This window comes from Drosophila suzukii, unplaced genomic scaffold (assembly GCF_043229965.1).
Source record: "Drosophila suzukii unplaced genomic scaffold, CBGP_Dsuzu_IsoJpt1.0 scf_24, whole genome shotgun sequence".
NCBI lineage: Eukaryota > Metazoa > Arthropoda > Insecta > Diptera > Drosophilidae > Drosophila > Drosophila suzukii.
In genome coordinates, this window is record NW_027255911.1 from 233,037 (window position 1) to 251,817 (window position 18,781).

An 18,781-nucleotide genomic window follows, 5' to 3' on the forward strand; every position below is an offset into this window, starting at 1 on the left:
CAAGTATCTTTTTAGCAGAACCACCAGTAATACGATCTCCGACGACCTCTCCATTAGGACTCCGGACACCACCACCACCAGCTACTTGGCAGCTTAGGCGGAGCTGGAGGACCCTCTGGCTTCTATAGGGAGGAGGAAAATAGGGCGCCCGCTAAGGAACAGTTGGAGAAGCCATAGCCAGCCACTGCCAGGATGCTGGGCGACTTACTGCAGCATCAGCGGATCAACCCCGTTCTCCCACTTCCTCAAGGTCCAATATGCCTATTGGGACTCGGAGCTGTACTGTGGTGGAGCGGGAAAGATGGCGAAGTGTTTGTAGGACGAGAAGGAAGCTTTAAACTACTAATTTACATACATGAAAACATTCGTTGAACATTCCATTTATTATACCCGTTACTCGAAGAGTAAAAGGGTATACTAGATTCGTCGGAAAGTATGTAACAGGCAGAAGGAAGCGTTTCCAACCTCACAAAGTATATATATTCTTGATCAGGATCACTAGCCGAGTCGATCTAGCCATGTCCGTCTGTCCGTCTGTCCGTATGAACGCTGAGATCTCGGAAACTATGAGAGTTACAATACTGGGATTAGGCACGCAGATTCCTGAGGTTCCTGCGCAGCGCAAGTTTGTTTCAGTAGAGTGCCACGCCCACTCTAACGCCCACAAACCGCCCAAAACTGTGGCTCCTACAGTTTTGATGCTAGAATAAAAATTTTAACTGAAATGTAATGTTCTCATCAATACCTATCGATTGACCCACGCCTACTTTAACGCCCACAAACCGCAAAAACCTGTGACGCCCACAATTTTCATGCTAGATAAAAAATTTTAACTGAAATGTATTGGTCTCGCCCACTCTAACGCCCATAACGCTTAATTCTGTATACCGCCGGTAGATGGCGCATTTTAATCTCGCTTTGCTGCTTGCATATCTCTATTTAGCTGAGTAACGGGTATCTGATAGTCGAGGTACTCGACTATAGCGTTCTTCCTTGTTTTTATTTAAATTTCTTTGTGTACCAGCCGACTCCCCCTTTTCAAATTTCTCCAATTGATTTGTTTTCCGTTTGGCAACAAACCCAACTTCTTGACAGTAAGACCATCCTATATGCATTGCGGGTGAGCTTTGACAACTTCGGTCACACTACAAGGAATAAGATTTTTCGACTAGTGATACTCTTAGCCGATCTGAGTACTAGGCTTACAGCATTACGTTTATTAAATATTCAAATTGATGTTGTCAATGAAATCAAAAGCAATTAAGTGAAGACAATTCTATATTTATCACTTCTTATGTGCCTCTTCAACTGGTGACACAGTCGCCAAACCCAATAATTATATGGAAGAACCCTAGGCCATCATCGACTCGAGATGAAATTTCTATACAGCACAGCCTCCAACTCACAATAGTGAACGGTAAAGATTGCACTGCATTGAGTGGAACATCTTTAACAAAATGTTATGTATGCGAAGCCAAGCCAACTAAAATGAACAATATAGACACGCTTACGTATGATTTTTTGAATATTTTCTCCATGTATCATATCGTTTAGAGATACAGTCGTGGCAAGTCAGATCTGCAATTGATAAAAACAATCTGCAGATACGAAAACGCTGGATCCAAACCGAGTTCCGAAAGAAAATTGAGCTTATAGTAGTGTTTGTGCCTAACCGAAGTAGACACTTCTGGGCCACACCGCGGGACAAGGGGGTAATGAGCACTTGTCGCTGGCACGGGGACGCTTTGATGGCAGGACGATCGCGTCGCAGCAATGGTAACGATGGTTACTGCGATGCCGGACCACAGGAGATGCTGGAGCTGCGTTGAGGGTGAGCTAACGTGGTTAGCTGCTAGTTGAGATAGTGTATTACGAGCCCTATTCCCAGTTGTAGGAAGTAGAACCGCGGAGTATTGAGTCGTGTTGATAACTGATTTATTCTTCATTTGATAAATGTTTATATACTACTTGAAACACGGAAGTTTAGTGAAATGAGTGAAATACGCTATATTCTAAAGTAGGTCAGGGAATTATGATTATGGTAGCAGTTAATGCAGTTGGCTCGGCTGACCCTGCAACATGTGCTGACTGCATTGGCTCGTCAATGTTCCGTTGAGTCGGTGAGTTAGTGAGACATATAATATGATGATATGCAATTCTCATATGCAGTGGGTGCTACTGAGCGCCTGGTACTGTTCCCAACTTGGCTATTGCTTGATTTGTTGGGTGTGACCAAAGTTTGGCGGTAGTGGCTCGTCAAACTATGGAAACACGTCCGCAGATTTTTAAAAACCCTCAGCTGGCTGCCCGTATTACAGGACTTGATAATTAATTAATCAGATCAATCAGCAGATGCACCACCATTTTGTAAGCTTTAAATTCTGGCTACAAAACTAATTTAGATAAATTTAGAAATTATGCTCTAGAGACAGACAAATAATAGAAACATATCCTTGGTACTACTTGCCAGGTTCCGTGCATAAAATCTTAATTCATAGACCTGAAGTCATAATTGATATTGGAGAGCTGTCTGAGGAAGCTGCTGAAGGGAAAAAAAAGATTTAAAAAGGTTTAGATTTCAGCATACAAGAAATTTTTCTCGAGAAGCATGAAATACTAACCTGGTCAACAGATTATTACTTAGTTCAGACCCTCTTATAAGTGGATTAAGAAAATTACCACGCGAAAAGAAAACATTAATAATGTTTTTAAAACTATTTTTTTTTCACAATTTTAGTAATAACTTAACATTTTTATACAAATAATTTGCATTGTTTTAACGTTAAAATTGTTTACTTTTAGTTTAATAATTTAGTTTACATAATTGACTGTGGGAAGACGCAGGGGCGTATGAGCATGCTCATTTTTTGAAAATAGTATTTTGGTATTTTTATAAGCATATGGTAAAAATTATAGAACTATAAGTCAAGCCCAACTATTTTTGTCGCGTACTTTCATAGCAGCCCGACCACTGTGCTATGCCCGCAGTACTTTGTCGCGCCCTGTCTGCCTCTCGTCGAATATTAAGGACTGACATGTGAGAAGGGTAGCTTTTTGAGTGGTGTAGGTTTTATTTAGGATAGTTGTGTTGGATATAAGGTTACATATAGAAATTATAACTATAAGTGTTCTGCTCACGTTCTGCTCTTGAGTACGACTCTGTCTCGACTACTTTACATTTGGAGAGTCCGGTAACATTATAAAAAAAGGACTTATTCTACACTAATATTGAAGGTTTGGTATATACTATATCAGGCGCTGTTCACAGTCGGCCTCTCCTGACAAATCTCTGCGTCCTCGCAGGATTCATGGGGTGGATCATCTTCAAAGTCGTCATCTTCATCGGGCTCCTCCGGTGGCAGCTCACACCAGCTCTTCATCTTGTCGGACGAATACACCGACTTGTAGTGTCTCTGCTTTCGTTGTGCGTGAGGGATATCTTCTACAAGATATCTGTCGTTCGGCAGGACCTTGGTGATTATAAAAGGTCCTTTGTAGCGCGGCTCCAATTTGCGTGATGTGCCCGTGCTGAATAGCTCATTCTCGACCAGCACAAGGTCTCCAAGGCTGTAAACAGTTGGCTTCGCATGTTTGGCATCGTAGCGTTTCTTGGCGGCAGCTCGGTGATCGTTGACAGTTCTCGCAGCATCTGCTCTAAGTTGATCCAATTCCGCATCGGTTAGCATCTTTTGGTCTTGGCTTTGAATGATGTTGGTTATCGCGTTCTTTAGGATATCTCGAGGTTCATACCCATACAGGAGCTGAAAGGGAGAGCATTTAGTTGTACTATTTACCATGGTATTAATGCTCCACTGTATTGATCGGATATTGTCATCCCAACGTTTATCGATGTCATTGGAAGGCAACAACATTGACAAAATGATGCGATTTGTGCGCTCTGCGTGACCATTGGCTCTGGGTGTCCTTACTGCATTTAAAATGTGCTTTACATTGTTTGACTTGCAGTACTTCTCGAAATCTTTTGATGTAAATGCTGTACCACGATCGGTTACAATTCGATCTGGCATTCCCAGGTAGCTGGTTACATCTTGCAGGACATCTAGGACGTGTTTAGTTGCTGTACTTTTCACCGCTCGTACAATGGTGAATTTGGTGAATGCATCGACTATTACCAAAATATGCTCGTTTCTCTTGGAACTCTTCGGAAATGGCCCCAGGTGGTCCATGTGTATCGTGGAAAAGGGAATCGGCTTAATGTCATCGTAGTGGTACTGACCTTCCTGACGTCCACCTGGTGTTTTATAAAACGCACAGCCCACACAGGATTTGATGTAGCTTTTGACATAGTTTCGCATTCGGGGAAACCAAAATAAGTTTAGAATTCTTGCCATAGTCTTATCCGTGCTCATATGTCCGGCCTTATCGTGACATTCATGTAAAATGTGGAATCTCAACTGCTTCGGCACAACCCATAATAAATTGTTGCAATGTTTTCGAAACAAGCGATCTTGCTCGATCACATACTCGACGCTCTCAGATTTCTTTTCCAATTTCATGTTTGCGACAATTTTCTGTATTTTCTCGTCCTGTAGTTGTATGGAAAACAGCCAGTCCTCTTCGTCGATTATCGTTTTTGCTATTTTCAGACTTGCGGTATCCATCTCTCGAGCATCTTCGAACGGAGCTCGACTGAGTGCGTCTACGTGGTTCATCTGTGTTCCTGTTCGATGAACGATATCTATGTCGAATTCTTGAATGCGTAACCACCATCTTGCAGTCCGGGGTATCAGTTCTCGTCTCCATCGACGTCTTTAGGGCATTGCAGTCGGTAATAACCTTTATCTTTTTGCCATAAATGTAGTATTTGAATCGCTCCAACGATTCCACGACGGCTAGAGCCTCAAGTTCGTAGCTGTGGTAATTTTTCTCCGGCTTAGAAGTAGCACGGCTATAAAAAGCGATTGGTTTCAGCTGGTCCTCCTCACGTTGTAGCAAAACCCCGGCTAAACCAACGGCGCTGGCATCGGTATGTAGTTCATGTTCTGCGTCTAGACGATAGCTGCTGACAACTGGATTTGATATTAGACATTTTTTTAATTCGTCGAAGGCTTCTTCTTGTGGCGCTTTCCACGAAAACGGCTGATCCTTGCGCAATAGGATTCTTAATGGCGCTGAAATGATGGCATATCCAGCAACGAATTTTCGGAAATAACCAGTGAGACCCAAAAACTTTCTCACATCGGTAACATTGGCTGGTTTCGGGAACATTCTGATGGCGTTCGTCTTAATTTCTCCAGGACTGATTCCTTCTGCGTGTATCTGGTGACCAAGGAATGTTATTGACTGCTTATATAACTCACAATTGTCCAGGTTTAGCGTTAATCCGCACTCCTTTAAAACTTTTAGGATCCTCTCAAGCTTCTCGAACATCTCATCAAATGTTTGACTGCCAATAAGGATGTCGTCCATGTAGTGTATCATGTCGCCTTTCTGCACTCTCTTTTGTAACTCTGCCATGAGTCGATTAAAAACCGCAGGTGCGTTCTTCAATCCGAACGGAAGTCGCTTGAATTCGTATAACCCATCTGTGGTGATGAAGGCAGTAAACTTTCGGCTCTCTGGGACTATCTCTATCTGATAGTATCCACTGTTGAGGTCTAGGGATGAGAAATACTTAAATCTTTTCGCCTGCTGCAGACGTTCTTCGATGTTTGGCACTGGAAAGTTCTCCTTCTTGATCAGCTTGTTTAGGCGGCGGTAATCGACGCACATTCGATCGCTACCATTCGGCTTCTTGATGAGCACCACCGGACTGGCGTACTCTGATGTTGTCAACGTGATGATGTCCTGCTTTAGCAGCTCGTCGACCATGCTGCTTACGATTTCTTTCTTTGGCTCGGATACTCGGTATGGGGCTTGTGCTACTACCTGATTGCTTTCGACGGTGATGTCTGCTTTGACCACGCTTGTCTTTCCTATGCCTTCCAATCCTGTCGAGAAAACATCGGCGAAGTTCTCCAGTAAGCTGCGCATTTGCTTACATTCTTTGTCGTTCTTAAAATTTTCTAGCAGCTTCCCGATATTGGTGCTTACAGGGGTTGTTGGCTGATGGACTGCTCGTTCGATTTTAGAATCGCCTGACTCAAAGTTGAGCTCGAGATGAGCGGAGATGATGACGTCCTGTCCCAACAGAAAGTCCTCCTGCAATATATCGTTGTCTGCTATATACACTTTCGCTGTAATCGTCTTCCCATCGATATCCATATCCACAGTCACCGCTTCTGTGAGGATACATGAACCTCCGCAAATGCCTCTAATCTTCATAGAGCACTTGTGGCGCTTGGCGTTAATTTGCTCGGCAACTGATTGTCGGATGAGACTGGCTTGACTACCCGTGTCGATGAAGGCGCTGTAATCGTGCGAGTGTACGCAGATTTTCCTCGTGAAAAGTTTGTCCTGATTTGCGGCTCCTACACGCATGACATTGGTGGCTTGGCAACTTCCATTTGGCTCGTGGAACTTGTTGCATTTGGTACAGCGTGACTTTTTCTTCTCCTTTGGACACGAATTGGCAAAGTGTCCTTTTTCTCCGCAGTTGTAGCATATAACGGATTCCTTTGTCCTTGGTGGTTTAACATCGCTGTCTGGTTTCTGCTCGAAGTTGCTGGCTTTCGGTGAATACTCTTTCTTGCTCGTATTTGGCCGACATCGATTAACGAAATACGATTCGGCTGCATCACGAAGCTGTTTCATTGTGGCGAAATGAATTGCTGCAATACTGTTTTGCAATTCACGATGCTGTAGACCTGCGCGAACATATCTGATGATCGCTGCCTCGCTGAGCTTGTAGCGCACCCCAAGGGCTGACATCCTGAAACAGTACTCCTTTACCGTCTCCTTTGGTCGCTTGGTTGCATTGGCCATGTTGAAATGCACTTCTGCTTCGTCTGGATTTGCTCCGAACTCATCCTGTATAGCTTCGGCGAAGTTTTTTCACGTAGTGTGTAGAATGGGTGATGAATCTAGCCACATCTTGGCTGGACCTTTTAGCTTTGTATAAATGGCGAGTAACAGGAACTTCTCGTCCCACTGGTAGGCATCAACCACTTTGTTGACACGATCGATGAACTGATTGACTGAAATGGCGTTGTCGTCGTTGGGATCAAATTCTGGCAAGGTGTTGGCAATTTCCTTGACTGAAGCTTGCCTCACGTTGTTCGTAGCCTGTACAGGAATGCTCTCGTTGTTAATCTCGTTGATATCCAAATCGATTATTTGGTGCTGTTGCTGACTTCCTGCATGTGCTGGTGCTGCGTTTCCCATTTGAACGGTAACTAATTGAGCTAACATGTCCTTTAGTTCCTTCATCTCGTTTTGCAATTGTGAAATTGCCGCTGACTGTGGTGACATCGTTTCTTCTTGCTGCATGTTGATACCCACTGCTGCTGGCAGTTCTACGTCCTCCGATTGTTCAAACTCTATTAATCTTTGAACCAATTCGGCTCTGGTGCCCGAAACTGACACGTTTCTAGATCTCAGCAGGAATCTTAACACGTCGCCTTTAAGATCTGCTATTTTCGGCATTTTAATGTTGTTTTAGCGACTAGGTTGGCAGTTCTCTTTGCGAGCGAGACAACTATATGTACCTCACAAAGTTCTGCATCTGCTTTCTCCCTTGACCAATACACACAAACTCCTTGTATGCATGTATGTGCTCCGGCTTCTAGAAAATTCTGACTTGCATAAACTTGTAAAATTCACCAATACTCACAACCGCTTTGTGTGTATGTGCTTTGGCTTCTCTTGAGACTTCTGCTGCTCTTGAGACTTCTGCGGCCACAGGCTCACTAAGAATCCTGATCTAACTGATATGCTTGACTCCACGGGTTCACTAAGATTCCCGATCTGCTTTCCTTGAATCCGTCTGCCACGTAGAACTGGAACAAATCCGTAATTTGCAATTTTAGCTGTCACATAGACCTGGGAACACATCCCATTGCAAACTTTCCACGCCGACGATTCTTGCTGCTTTCTTAGAGTTCTTGGCACAACTCCTCCGCTTCACACATATCCAACCACACTGATCCCACTTCTGAACTGAGAAGGGTAGCTTTTTGAGTGGTGTAGGTTTTATTTATGATAGTTGTGTAGGATATAAGGTTACATATAGAAATTATAACTATAAGTGTTCTGCGCACGTTCTGCTCTTGAGTACGACTCTGTCTCGACTACTTTACATTTGGAGAGTTCGGTAACATTATAAAAAAAGGACTTATTCTACACTAATATTGAAGGTTTGGTATATACTATATTAGGCGCTGTTCACACATGCTAGAAAGGTCCGCTGACGGAGTATTAATTATGTCTTCAAATTCACTGAGTCGGTCCGAGACCTCAATGAACTTGTTAAGCGCAATTTCGGAAGCTAACCATAGGAGTGAGCGAGAGGCAAATACGCGGCATCCTGCCGGGCGCGTTCTCGCAAAGAAAGTAAGGTCTGGCCAAAAGAATTTGGTTGCGTTGTACTAATACAAGTATCTTTTTAGCAGAACCACCAGTAACACGATCTCCGACGACCTCTCCATTAGGACTCCGGACACCACCACCACCAGCTACTTGGCAGCTTAGGCGGAGCTGGAGGACCCTCTGGCTTCTATAGGGAGGAGGAAAATAGGGCGCCCGCTAAGGAACAGTTGGAGAAGCCATAGCCAGCCAGATGGCGAAGTGTTTGTGGGACGAGAAGGAAGCTTTAAACTACTAATTTACATACATGAAAACATTCGTTGAACATTCCATTTATTATACCCGTTACTCGAAGAGTAAAAGGGTATACTAGATTCGTCGGAAAGTATGTAACAGGCAGAAGGAAGCGTTTCCGACCCCACAAAGTATATACATTCTTGATCACGATCACTAGCCGAGTCGATCTAGCCATGTCCGTCTGTCCGTCTGTCCGTATGAACGCTGAGATCTCGGAAACTATGAGAGTTACAATACTGGGATTAGGCACGCAGATTCCTGAGATTCCTGCGCAGCGCAAGTTTGTTTCAGTAGAGTGCCACGCCCACTCTAACGCCCACAAACCGCCCAAAACTGTGGCTCCTACAGTTTTGATGCTAGAATAAAAATTTTAACTGAAATGTAATGTTCTCATCAATACCTATCGATTGACCCAAAATAAAGTTTGCCACGCCTACTTTAACGCCCACAAACCGCAAAAACCTGTGACGCCAACAATTTTCATGCTAGATAAAAAATGTTAACTGAAATGTATTGGTCTCGTCAATACTAACGATTGATTGATTTGCCACGCCCACTCTAACGCCCATAACGCTTAATTCTGTATACCGCAGGTAGATGGCGCATTTTAATCTCGCTTTGCTGCTTGCATATCTCTATTTAGCTGAGTAACGGGTATCTGATAGTCGAGGTACTCGACTATAGCGTTCTTCCTTGTTTTTATTTAAATTTCTTTGTGTACCAGCAGACTCCTCCTTTTCAAATTTCTCCAATTGATTTGTTTTCCGTTTGGCAACAAACCCAACTTCTTGACAGTAAGACCATCCTATATGCATTGCGGGTGAACTTTGACAACTTCGGTCACACTACAAGGAATAAGATTTTTCGACTAGTGATACTCTTAGCCGATCTGAGTACTAGGCTTACAGCATTACGTTTATTAAGTATTCAAATTGATGTTGTCAATGAAATCAAAAGCAATTAAGTGAAGACAATTCTATATTTATCACTTCTTATGTGCCTCTTCAACTGGTGACACAGTCGCCAAACCCAATAATTATATGGAAGAACCCTAGGCCATCATCGACTCGAGATGAAATTTCTATACAGCACAGCCTCCAACTCACAATAGTGAACGGTAAAGATTGCACTGCATTGAGTGGAACATCTTTAACAAAATGTTATGTATACGAAGCCAAGCCAACTAAAATGAACAATATAGACACGCTTACGTATGATTTTTTGAATATTTTCTCCATGTATCATATCGTTTAGAGATACAGTCGTGGCAAGTCAGATCTGCAATTGATAAAAACAATCTGCAGATACGAAAACGCTGGATCCAAACCGAGTTCCGAAAGAAAATTGAGCTTATAGTAGTGTTTGTGCCTAACCGAAGTAGACACTTCTGGGCCACACCGCGGGACAAGGGGGTAATGAGCACTTGTCGCTGGCACGGGGACGCTTTGATGGCAGGACGATCGCGTCGCAGCAATGGTAACGATGGTTACTGCGATGCCGGACCACAGGAGATGCTGGAGCTGCGTTGAGGGTGAGCTAACGTGGTTAGCTGCTAGTTGAGATAGTGTATTACGAGCCCTATTCCCAGTTGTAGGAAGTAGAACCGCGGAGTATTGAGTCGTGTTGATAACTGATTTATTCTTCATTTGATAAATGTTTATATACTACTTGAAACACGGAAGTTTAGTGAAATGAGTGAAATACGCTATATTCTAAAGTAGGTCAGGGAATTATGATTATGGTAGCAGTTAATGCAGTTGGCTCGGCTGACCCTGCAACATGTGCTGACTGCATTGGCTCGTCAATGTTCCGTTGAGTCGGTGAGTTAGTGAGACATATAATATGATGATATGCAATTCTCATATGCAGTGGGTGCTACTGAGCGCCTGGTACTGTTCCCAACTTGGCTATTGCTTGATTTGTTGGGTGTGACCAAAGTTTGGCGGTAGTGGCTCGTCAAACTATGGAAACACGTCCGCAGATTTTTAAAAACCCTCAGCTGGCTGCCCGTATTACAGGACTTGATAATTAATTAATCAGATCAATCAGCAGATGCACCACCATTTTGTAAGCTTTAAATTCTGGCTACAAAACTAATTTAGATAAATTTAGAAATTATGCTCTAGAGACAGACAAATAATAGAAACATATCCTTGCTACTACTTGCCAGGTTCCGTGCATAAAATCTTAATTCATAGACCTGAAGTCATAATTGATATTGGAGAGCTGTCTGAGGAAGCTGCTGAAGCGAAAAAAAAGATTTAAAAAGGTTTAGATTTCAGCATACAAGAAATTTTTCTCGAGAAGCATGAAATACTAACCTGGTCAACAGATTATTACTTAGTTCAGACCCTCTTATAAGTGGATTAAGAAAATTACCACGCGAAAAGAAAACATTAATAATGTTTTTAAAACTATTTTTTTTTCACAATTTTAGTAATAACTTAACATTTTTATACAAATAATTTGCATTGTTTTAACGTTAAAATTGTTTACTTTTAGTTTAATAATTTAGTTTACATAATTGACTGTGGGAAGACGCAGGGGCGTATGAGCATGCTCATTTTTTGAAAATAGTATTTTGGTATTTTTATAAGCATATGGTAAAAATTATAGAACTATAAGTCAAGCCCAACTATTTTTGTCGCGTACTTTCATAGCAGCCCGACCACTGTGCTATGCCCGCAGTACTTTGTCGCGCCCTGTCTGCCTCTCGTCGAATATTAAGGACTGACATGTGAGAAGGGTAGCTTTTTGAGTGGTGTAGGTTTTATTTAGGATAGTTGTGTTGGATATAAGGTTACATATAGAAATTATAACTATAAGTGTTCTGCTCACGTTCTGCTCTTGAGTACGACTCTGTCTCGACTACTTTACATTTGGAGAGTCCGGTAACATTATAAAAAAAGGACTTATTCTACACTAATATTGAAGGTTTGGTATATACTATATCAGGCGCTGTTCACAGTCGGCCTCTCCTGACAAATCTCTGCGTCCTCGCAGGATTCATGGGGTGGATCATCTTCAAAGTCGTCATCTTCATCGGGCTCCTCCGGTGGCAGCTCACACCAGCTCTTCATCTTGTCGGACGAATACACCGACTTGTAGTGTCTCTGCTTTCGTTGTGCGTGAGGGATATCTTCTACAAGATATCTGTCGTTCGGCAGGACCTTGGTGATTATAAAAGGTCCTTTGTAGCGCGGCTCCAATTTGCGTGATGTGCCCGTGCTGAATAGCTCATTCTCGACCAGCACAAGGTCTCCAAGGCTGTAAACAGTTGGCTTCGCATGTTTGGCATCGTAGCGTTTCTTGGCGGCAGCTCGGTGATCGTTGACAGTTCTCGCAGCATCTGCTCTAAGTTGATCCAATTCCGCATCAGTTAGCATCTTTTGGTCTTGGCTTTGAATGATGTTGGTTATCGCGTTCTTTAGGATATCTCGAGGTTCATACCCATACAGGAGCTGAAAGGGAGAGCATTTAGTTGTACTATTTACCATGGTATTAATGCTCCACTGTATTGATCGGATATTGTCATCCCAACGTTTATCGGTGTCATTGGAAGGCAACAACATTGACAAAATGATGCGATTTGTGCGCTCTGCGTGACCATTGGCTCTGGGTGTCCTTACTGCATTTAAAATGTGCTTTACATTGTTTGACTTGCAGTACTTCTCGAAATCTTTTGATGTAAATGCTGTACCACGATCGGTTACAATTCGATCTGGCATTCCCAGGTAGCTGGTTACATCTTGCAGGACATCTAGGACGTGTTTAGTTGCTGTACTTTTCACCGCTCGTACAATGGTGAATTTGGTGAATGCATCGACTATTACCAAAATATGCTCGTTTCTCTTGGAACTCTTCGGAAATGGCCCCAGGTGGTCCATGTGTATCGTGGAAAAGGGAATCGGCTTAATGTCATCGTAGTGGTACTGACCTTCCTGACGTCCACCTGGTGTTTTATAAAACGCACAGCCCACACAGGATTTGATGTAGCTTTTGACATAGTTTCGCATTCGGGGAAACCAAAATAAGTTTAGAATTCTTGCCATAGTCTTATCCGTGCTCATATGTCCGGCCTTATCGTGACATTCATGTAAAATGTGGAATCTCAACTGCTTCGGCACAACCCATAATAAATTGTTGCAATGTTTTCGAAACAAGCGATCTTGCTCGATCACATACTCGACGCTCTCAGATTTCTTTTCCAATTTCATGTTTGCGACAATTTTCTGTATTTTCTCGTCCTGTAGTTGTATGGAAAACAGCCAGTCCTCTTCGTCGATTATCGTTTTTGCTATTTTCAGACTTGCGGTATCCATCTCTCGAGCATCTTCGAACGGAGCTCGACTGAGTGCGTCTACGTGGTTCATCTGTGTTCCTGTTCGATGAACGATATCTATGTCGAATTCTTGAATGCGTAACCACCATCTTGCAGTCCGGGGTATCAGTTCTCGTCTCCATCGACGTCTTTAGGGCATTGCAGTCGGTAATAACCTTTATCTTTTTGCCATAAATGTAGTATTTGAATCGCTCCAACGATTCCACGACGGCTAGAGCCTCAAGTTCGTAGCTGTGGTAATTTTTCTCCGGCTTAGAAGTAGCTCGGCTATAAAAAGCGATTGGTTTCAGCTGGTCCTCCTCACGTTGTAGCAAAACCCCGGCTAAACCAACGGCGCTGGCATCGGTATGTAGTTCATGTTCTGCGTCTAGACGATAGCTGCTGACAACTGGATTTGATATTAGACATTTTTTTAATTCGTCGAAGGCTTCTTCTTGTGGCGCTTTCCACGAAAACGGCTGATCCTTGCGCAATAGGATTCTTAATGGCGCTGAAATGATGGCATATCCAGCAACGAATTTTCGGAAATAACCAGTGAGACCCAAAAACTTTCTCACATCGGTAACATTGGCTGGTTTCGGGAACATTCTGATGGCGTTCGTCTTAATTTCTCCAGGACTGATTCCTTCTGCGTGTATCTGGTGACCAAGGAATGTTATTGACTGCTTATATAACTCACAATTGTCCAGGTTTAGCGTTAATCCGCACTCCTTTAAAACTTTTAGGATCCTCTCAAGCTTCTCGAACATCTCATCAAATGTTTGACTGCCAATAAGGATGTCGTCCATGTAGTGTATCATGTCGCCTTTCTGCACTCTCTTTTGTAACTCTGCCATGAGTCGATTAAAAACCGCAGGTGCGTTCTTCAATCCGAACGGAAGTCGCTTGAATTCGTATAACCCATCTGTGGTGATGAAGGCAGTAAACTTTCGGCTCTCTGGGACTATCTCTATCTGATAGTATCCACTGTTGAGGTCTAGGGATGAGAAATACTTAAATCTTTTCGCCTGCTGCAGACGTTCTTCGATGTTTGGCACTGGAAAGTTCTCCTTCTTGATCAGCTTGTTTAGGCGGCGGTAATCGACGCACATTCGATCGCTACCATTCGGCTTCTTGATGAGCACCACCGGACTGGCGTACTCTGATGTTGTCAACGTGATGATGTCCTGCTTTAGCAGCTCGTCGACCATGCTGCTTACGATTTCTTTCTTTGGCTCGGATACTCGGTATGGGGCTTGTGCTACTACCTGATTGCTTTCGACGGTGATGTCTGCTTTGACCACGCTTGTCTTTCCTATGCCTTCCAATCCTGTCGAGAAAACATCGGCGAAGTTCTCCAGTAAGCTGCGCATTTGCTTACATTCTTTGTCGTTCTTAAAATTTTCTAGCAGCTTCCCGATATTGGTGCTTACAGGGGTTGTTGGCTGATGGACTGCTCGTTCGATTTTAGAATCGCCTGACTCAAAGTTGAGCTCGAGATGAGCGGAGATGATGACGTCCTGTCCCAACAGAAAGTCCTCCTGCAATATATCGTTGTCTGCTATATACACTTTCGCTGTAATCGTCTTCCCATCGATATCCATATCCACAGTCACCGCTTCTGTGAGGATACATGAACCTCCGCAAATGCCTCTAATCTTCATAGAGCACTTGTGGCGCTTGGCGTTAATTTGCTCGGCAACTGATTGTCGGATGAGACTGGCTTGACTACCCGTGTCGATGAAGGCGCTGTAATCGTGCGAGTGTACGCAGATTTTCCTCGTGAAAAGTTTGTCCTGATTTGCGGCTCCTACACGCATGACATTGGTGGCTTGGCAACTTCCATTTGGCTCGTGGAACTTGTTGCATTTGGTACAGCGTGACTTTTTCTTCTCCTTTGGACACGAATTGGCAAAGTGTCCTTTTTCTCCGCAGTTGTAGCATATAACGGATTCCTTTGTCCTTGGTGGTTTAACATCGCTGTCTGGTTTCTGCTCGAAGTTGCTGGCTTTCGGTGAATACTCTTTCTTGCTCGTATTTGGCCGACATCGATTAACGAAATACGATTCGGCTGCATCACGAAGCTGTTTCATTGTGGCGAAATGAATTGCTGCAATACTGTTTTGCAATTCACGATGCTGTAGACCTGCGCGAACATATCTGATGATCGCTGCCTCGCTGAGCTTGTAGCGCACCCCAAGGGCTGACATCCTGAAACAGTACTCCTTTACCGTCTCCTTTGGTCGCTTGGTTGCATTGGCCATGTTGAAATGCACTTCTGCTTCGTCTGGATTTGCTCCGAACTCATCCTGTATAGCTTCGGCGAAGTTTTTTCACGTAGTGTGTAGAATGGGTGATGAATCTAGCCACATCTTGGCTGGACCTTTTAGCTTTGTATAAATGGCGAGTAACAGGAACTTCTCGTCCCACTGGTAGGCATCAACCACTTTGTTGACACGATCGATGAACTGATTGACTGAAATGGCGTTGTCGTCGTTGGGATCAAATTCTGGCAAGGTGTTGGCAATTTCCTTGACTGAAGCTTGCCTCACGTTGTTCGTAGCCTGTACAGGAATGCTCTCGTTGTTAATCTCGTTGATATCCAAATCGATTATTTGGTGCTGTTGCTGACTTCCTGCATGTGCTGGTGCTGCGTTTCCCATTTGAACGGTAACTAATTGAGCTAACATGTCCTTTAGTTCCTTCATCTCGTTTTGCAATTGTGAAATTGCCGCTGACTGTGGTGACATCGTTTCTTCTTGCTGCATGTTGATACCCACTGCTGCTGGCAGTTCTACGTCCTCCGATTGTTCAAACTCTATTAATCTTTGAACCAATTCGGCTCTGGTGCCCGAAACTGACACGTTTCTAGATCTCAGCAGGAATCTTAACACGTCGCCTTTAAGATCTGCTATTTTCGGCATTTTAATGTTGTTTTAGCGACTAGGTTGGCAGTTCTCTTTGCGAGCGAGACAACTATATGTACCTCACAAAGTTCTGCATCTGCTTTCTCCCTTGACCAATACACACAAACTCCTTGTATGCATGTATGTGCTCCGGCTTCTAGAAAATTCTGACTTGCATAAACTTGTAAAATTCACCAATACTCACAACCGCTTTGTGTGTATGTGCTTTGGCTTCTCTTGAGACTTCTGCTGCTCTTGAGACTTCTGCGGCCACAGGCTCACTAAGAATCCTGATCTAACTGATATGCTTGACTCCACGGGTTCACTAAGATTCCCGATCTGCTTTCCTTGAATCCGTCTGCCACGTAGAACTGGAACAAATCCGTAATTTGCAATTTTAGCTGTCACATAGACCTGGGAACACATCCCATTGCAAACTTTCCACGCCGACGATTCTTGCTGCTTTCTTAGAGTTCTTGGCACAACTCCTCCGCTTCACACATATCCAACCACACTGATCCCACTTCTGAACTGAGAAGGGTAGCTTTTTGAGTGGTGTAGGTTTTATTTATGATAGTTGTGTAGGATATAAGGTTACATATAGAAATTATAACTATAAGTGTTCTGCGCACGTTCTGCTCTTGAGTACGACTCTGTCTCGACTACTTTACATTTGGAGAGTCCGGTAACATTATAAAAAAAGGACTTATTCTACACTAATATTGAAGGTTTGGTATATACTATATTAGGCGCTGTTCACACATGCTAGAAAGGTCCGCTGACGGAGTATTAATTATGTCTTCAAATTCACTGAGTCGGTCCGAGACCTCAATGAACTTGTTAAGCGCAATTTCGGAAGCTAACCATAGGAGTGAGCGAGAGGCAAATACGCGGCATCCTGCCGGGCGCGTTCTCGCAAAGAAAGTAAGGTCTGGCCAAAAGAATTTGGTTGCGTTGTACTAATACAAGTATCTTTTTAGCAGAACCACCAGTAACACGATCTCCGACGACCTCTCCATTAGGACTCCGGACACCACCACCACCAGCTACTTGGCAGCTTAGGCGGAGCTGGAGGACCCTCTGGCTTCTATAGGGAGGAGGAAAATAGGGCGCCCGCTAAGGAACAGTTGGAGAAGCCATAGCCAGCCAGATGGCGAAGTGTTTGTGGGACGAGAAGGAAGCTTTAAACTACTAATTTACATACATGAAAACATTCGTTGAACATTCCATTTATTATACCCGTTACTCGAAGAGTAAAAGGGTATACTAGATTCGTCGGAAAGTATGTAACAGGCAGAAGGAAGCGTTTCCGACCCCACAAAGTATATACATTCTTGATCACGATCACTAGCCGAGTCGATCTAGCCATGTCCGTCTGTCCGTCTGTCCGTATGAACGCTGAGATCTCGGAAACTATGAGAGTTACAATACTGGGATTAGGCACGCAGATTCCTGAGGTTCCTGCGCAGCGCAAGTTTGTTTCAGTAGAGTGCCACGCCCACTCTAACGCCCACAAACCGCCCAAAACTGTGGCTCCTACAGTTTTGATGCTAGAATAAAAATTTTAACTGAAATGTAATGTTCTCATCAATACCTATCGATTGACCCACGCCTACTTTAACGCCCACAAACCGCAAAAACCTGTGACGCCCACAATTTTCATGCTAGATAAAAAATTTTAACTGAAATGTATTGGTCTCGCCCACTCTAACGCCCATAACGCTTAATTCTGTATACCGCCGGTAGATGGCGCATTTTAATCTCGCTTTGCTGCTTGCATATCTCTATTTAGCTGAGTAACGGGTATCTGATAGTCGAGGTACTCGACTATAGCGTTCTTCCTTGTTTTTATTTAAATTTCTTTGTGTACCAGCCGACTCCCCCTTTTCAAATTTCTCCAATTGATTTGTTTTCCGTTTGGCAACAAACCCAACTTCTTGACAGTAAGACCATCCTATATGCATTGCGGGTGAGCTTTGACAACTTCGGTCACACTACAAGGAATAAGATTTTTCGACTAGTGATACTCTTAGCCGATCTGAGTACTAGGCTTACAGCATTACGTTTATTAAATATTCAAATTGATGTTGTCAATGAAATCAAAAGCAATTAAGTGAAGACAATTCTATATTTATCACTTCTTATGTGCCTCTTCAACTGGTGACACAGTCGCCAAACCCAATAATTATATGGAAGAACCCTAGGCCATCATCGACTCGAGATGAAATTTCTATACAGCACAGCCTCCAACTCACAATAGTGAACGGTAAAGATTGCACTGCATTGAGTGGAACATCTTTAACAAAATGTTATGTATGCGAAGCCAAGCCAACTAAAATGAACAATATAGACACGCTTACGTATGATTTTTTGAATATTTTCTCCATGTATCATATCGTTTAGAGATACAGTCGTGGCAAGTCAGATCTGCAATTGATAAAAACAATCTGCAGATACGAAAACGCTGGATCCAAACCGAGTTCCGAAAGAAAATTGAGCTTATAGTAGTGTTTGTGCCTAACCGAAGTAGACACTTCTGGGCCACACCGCGGGACAAGGGGGTAATGAGCACTTGTCGCTGGCACGGGGACGCTTTGATGGCAGGACGATCGCGTCGCAGCAATGGTAACGATGGTTACTGCGATGCCGGACCACAGGAGATGCTGGAGCTGCGTTGAGGGTGAGCTAACGTGGTTAGCTGCTAGTTGAGATAGTGTATTACGAGCCCTATTCCCAGTTGTAGGAAGTAGAACCGCGGAGTATTGAGTCGTGTTGATAACTGATTTATTCTTCATTTGATAAATGTTTATATACTACTTGAAACACGGAAGTT

At 43.4% G+C, this 18,781-nt stretch overlaps 1 protein-coding gene across 1 annotated transcript in view; it reads left to right on the forward strand.

Moving 5' to 3' along the window:
• Nucleotides 1-18,311, forward strand: part of LOC139354811 (uncharacterized) — a 31,651-nt gene extending 13,340 nt beyond the window's left edge. The window contains exons 7-10 of the mRNA XM_070999057.1: nucleotides 19-2,120; nucleotides 8,277-8,451; nucleotides 8,508-16,872; nucleotides 16,929-18,311. The gene's annotated coding sequence lies outside the window, so the exon portion shown is untranslated. The remainder of the gene's footprint in view (nucleotides 1-18; nucleotides 2,121-8,276; nucleotides 8,452-8,507; nucleotides 16,873-16,928) is intronic.
• Nucleotides 18,312-18,781: the final 470 nt, after the last annotated feature.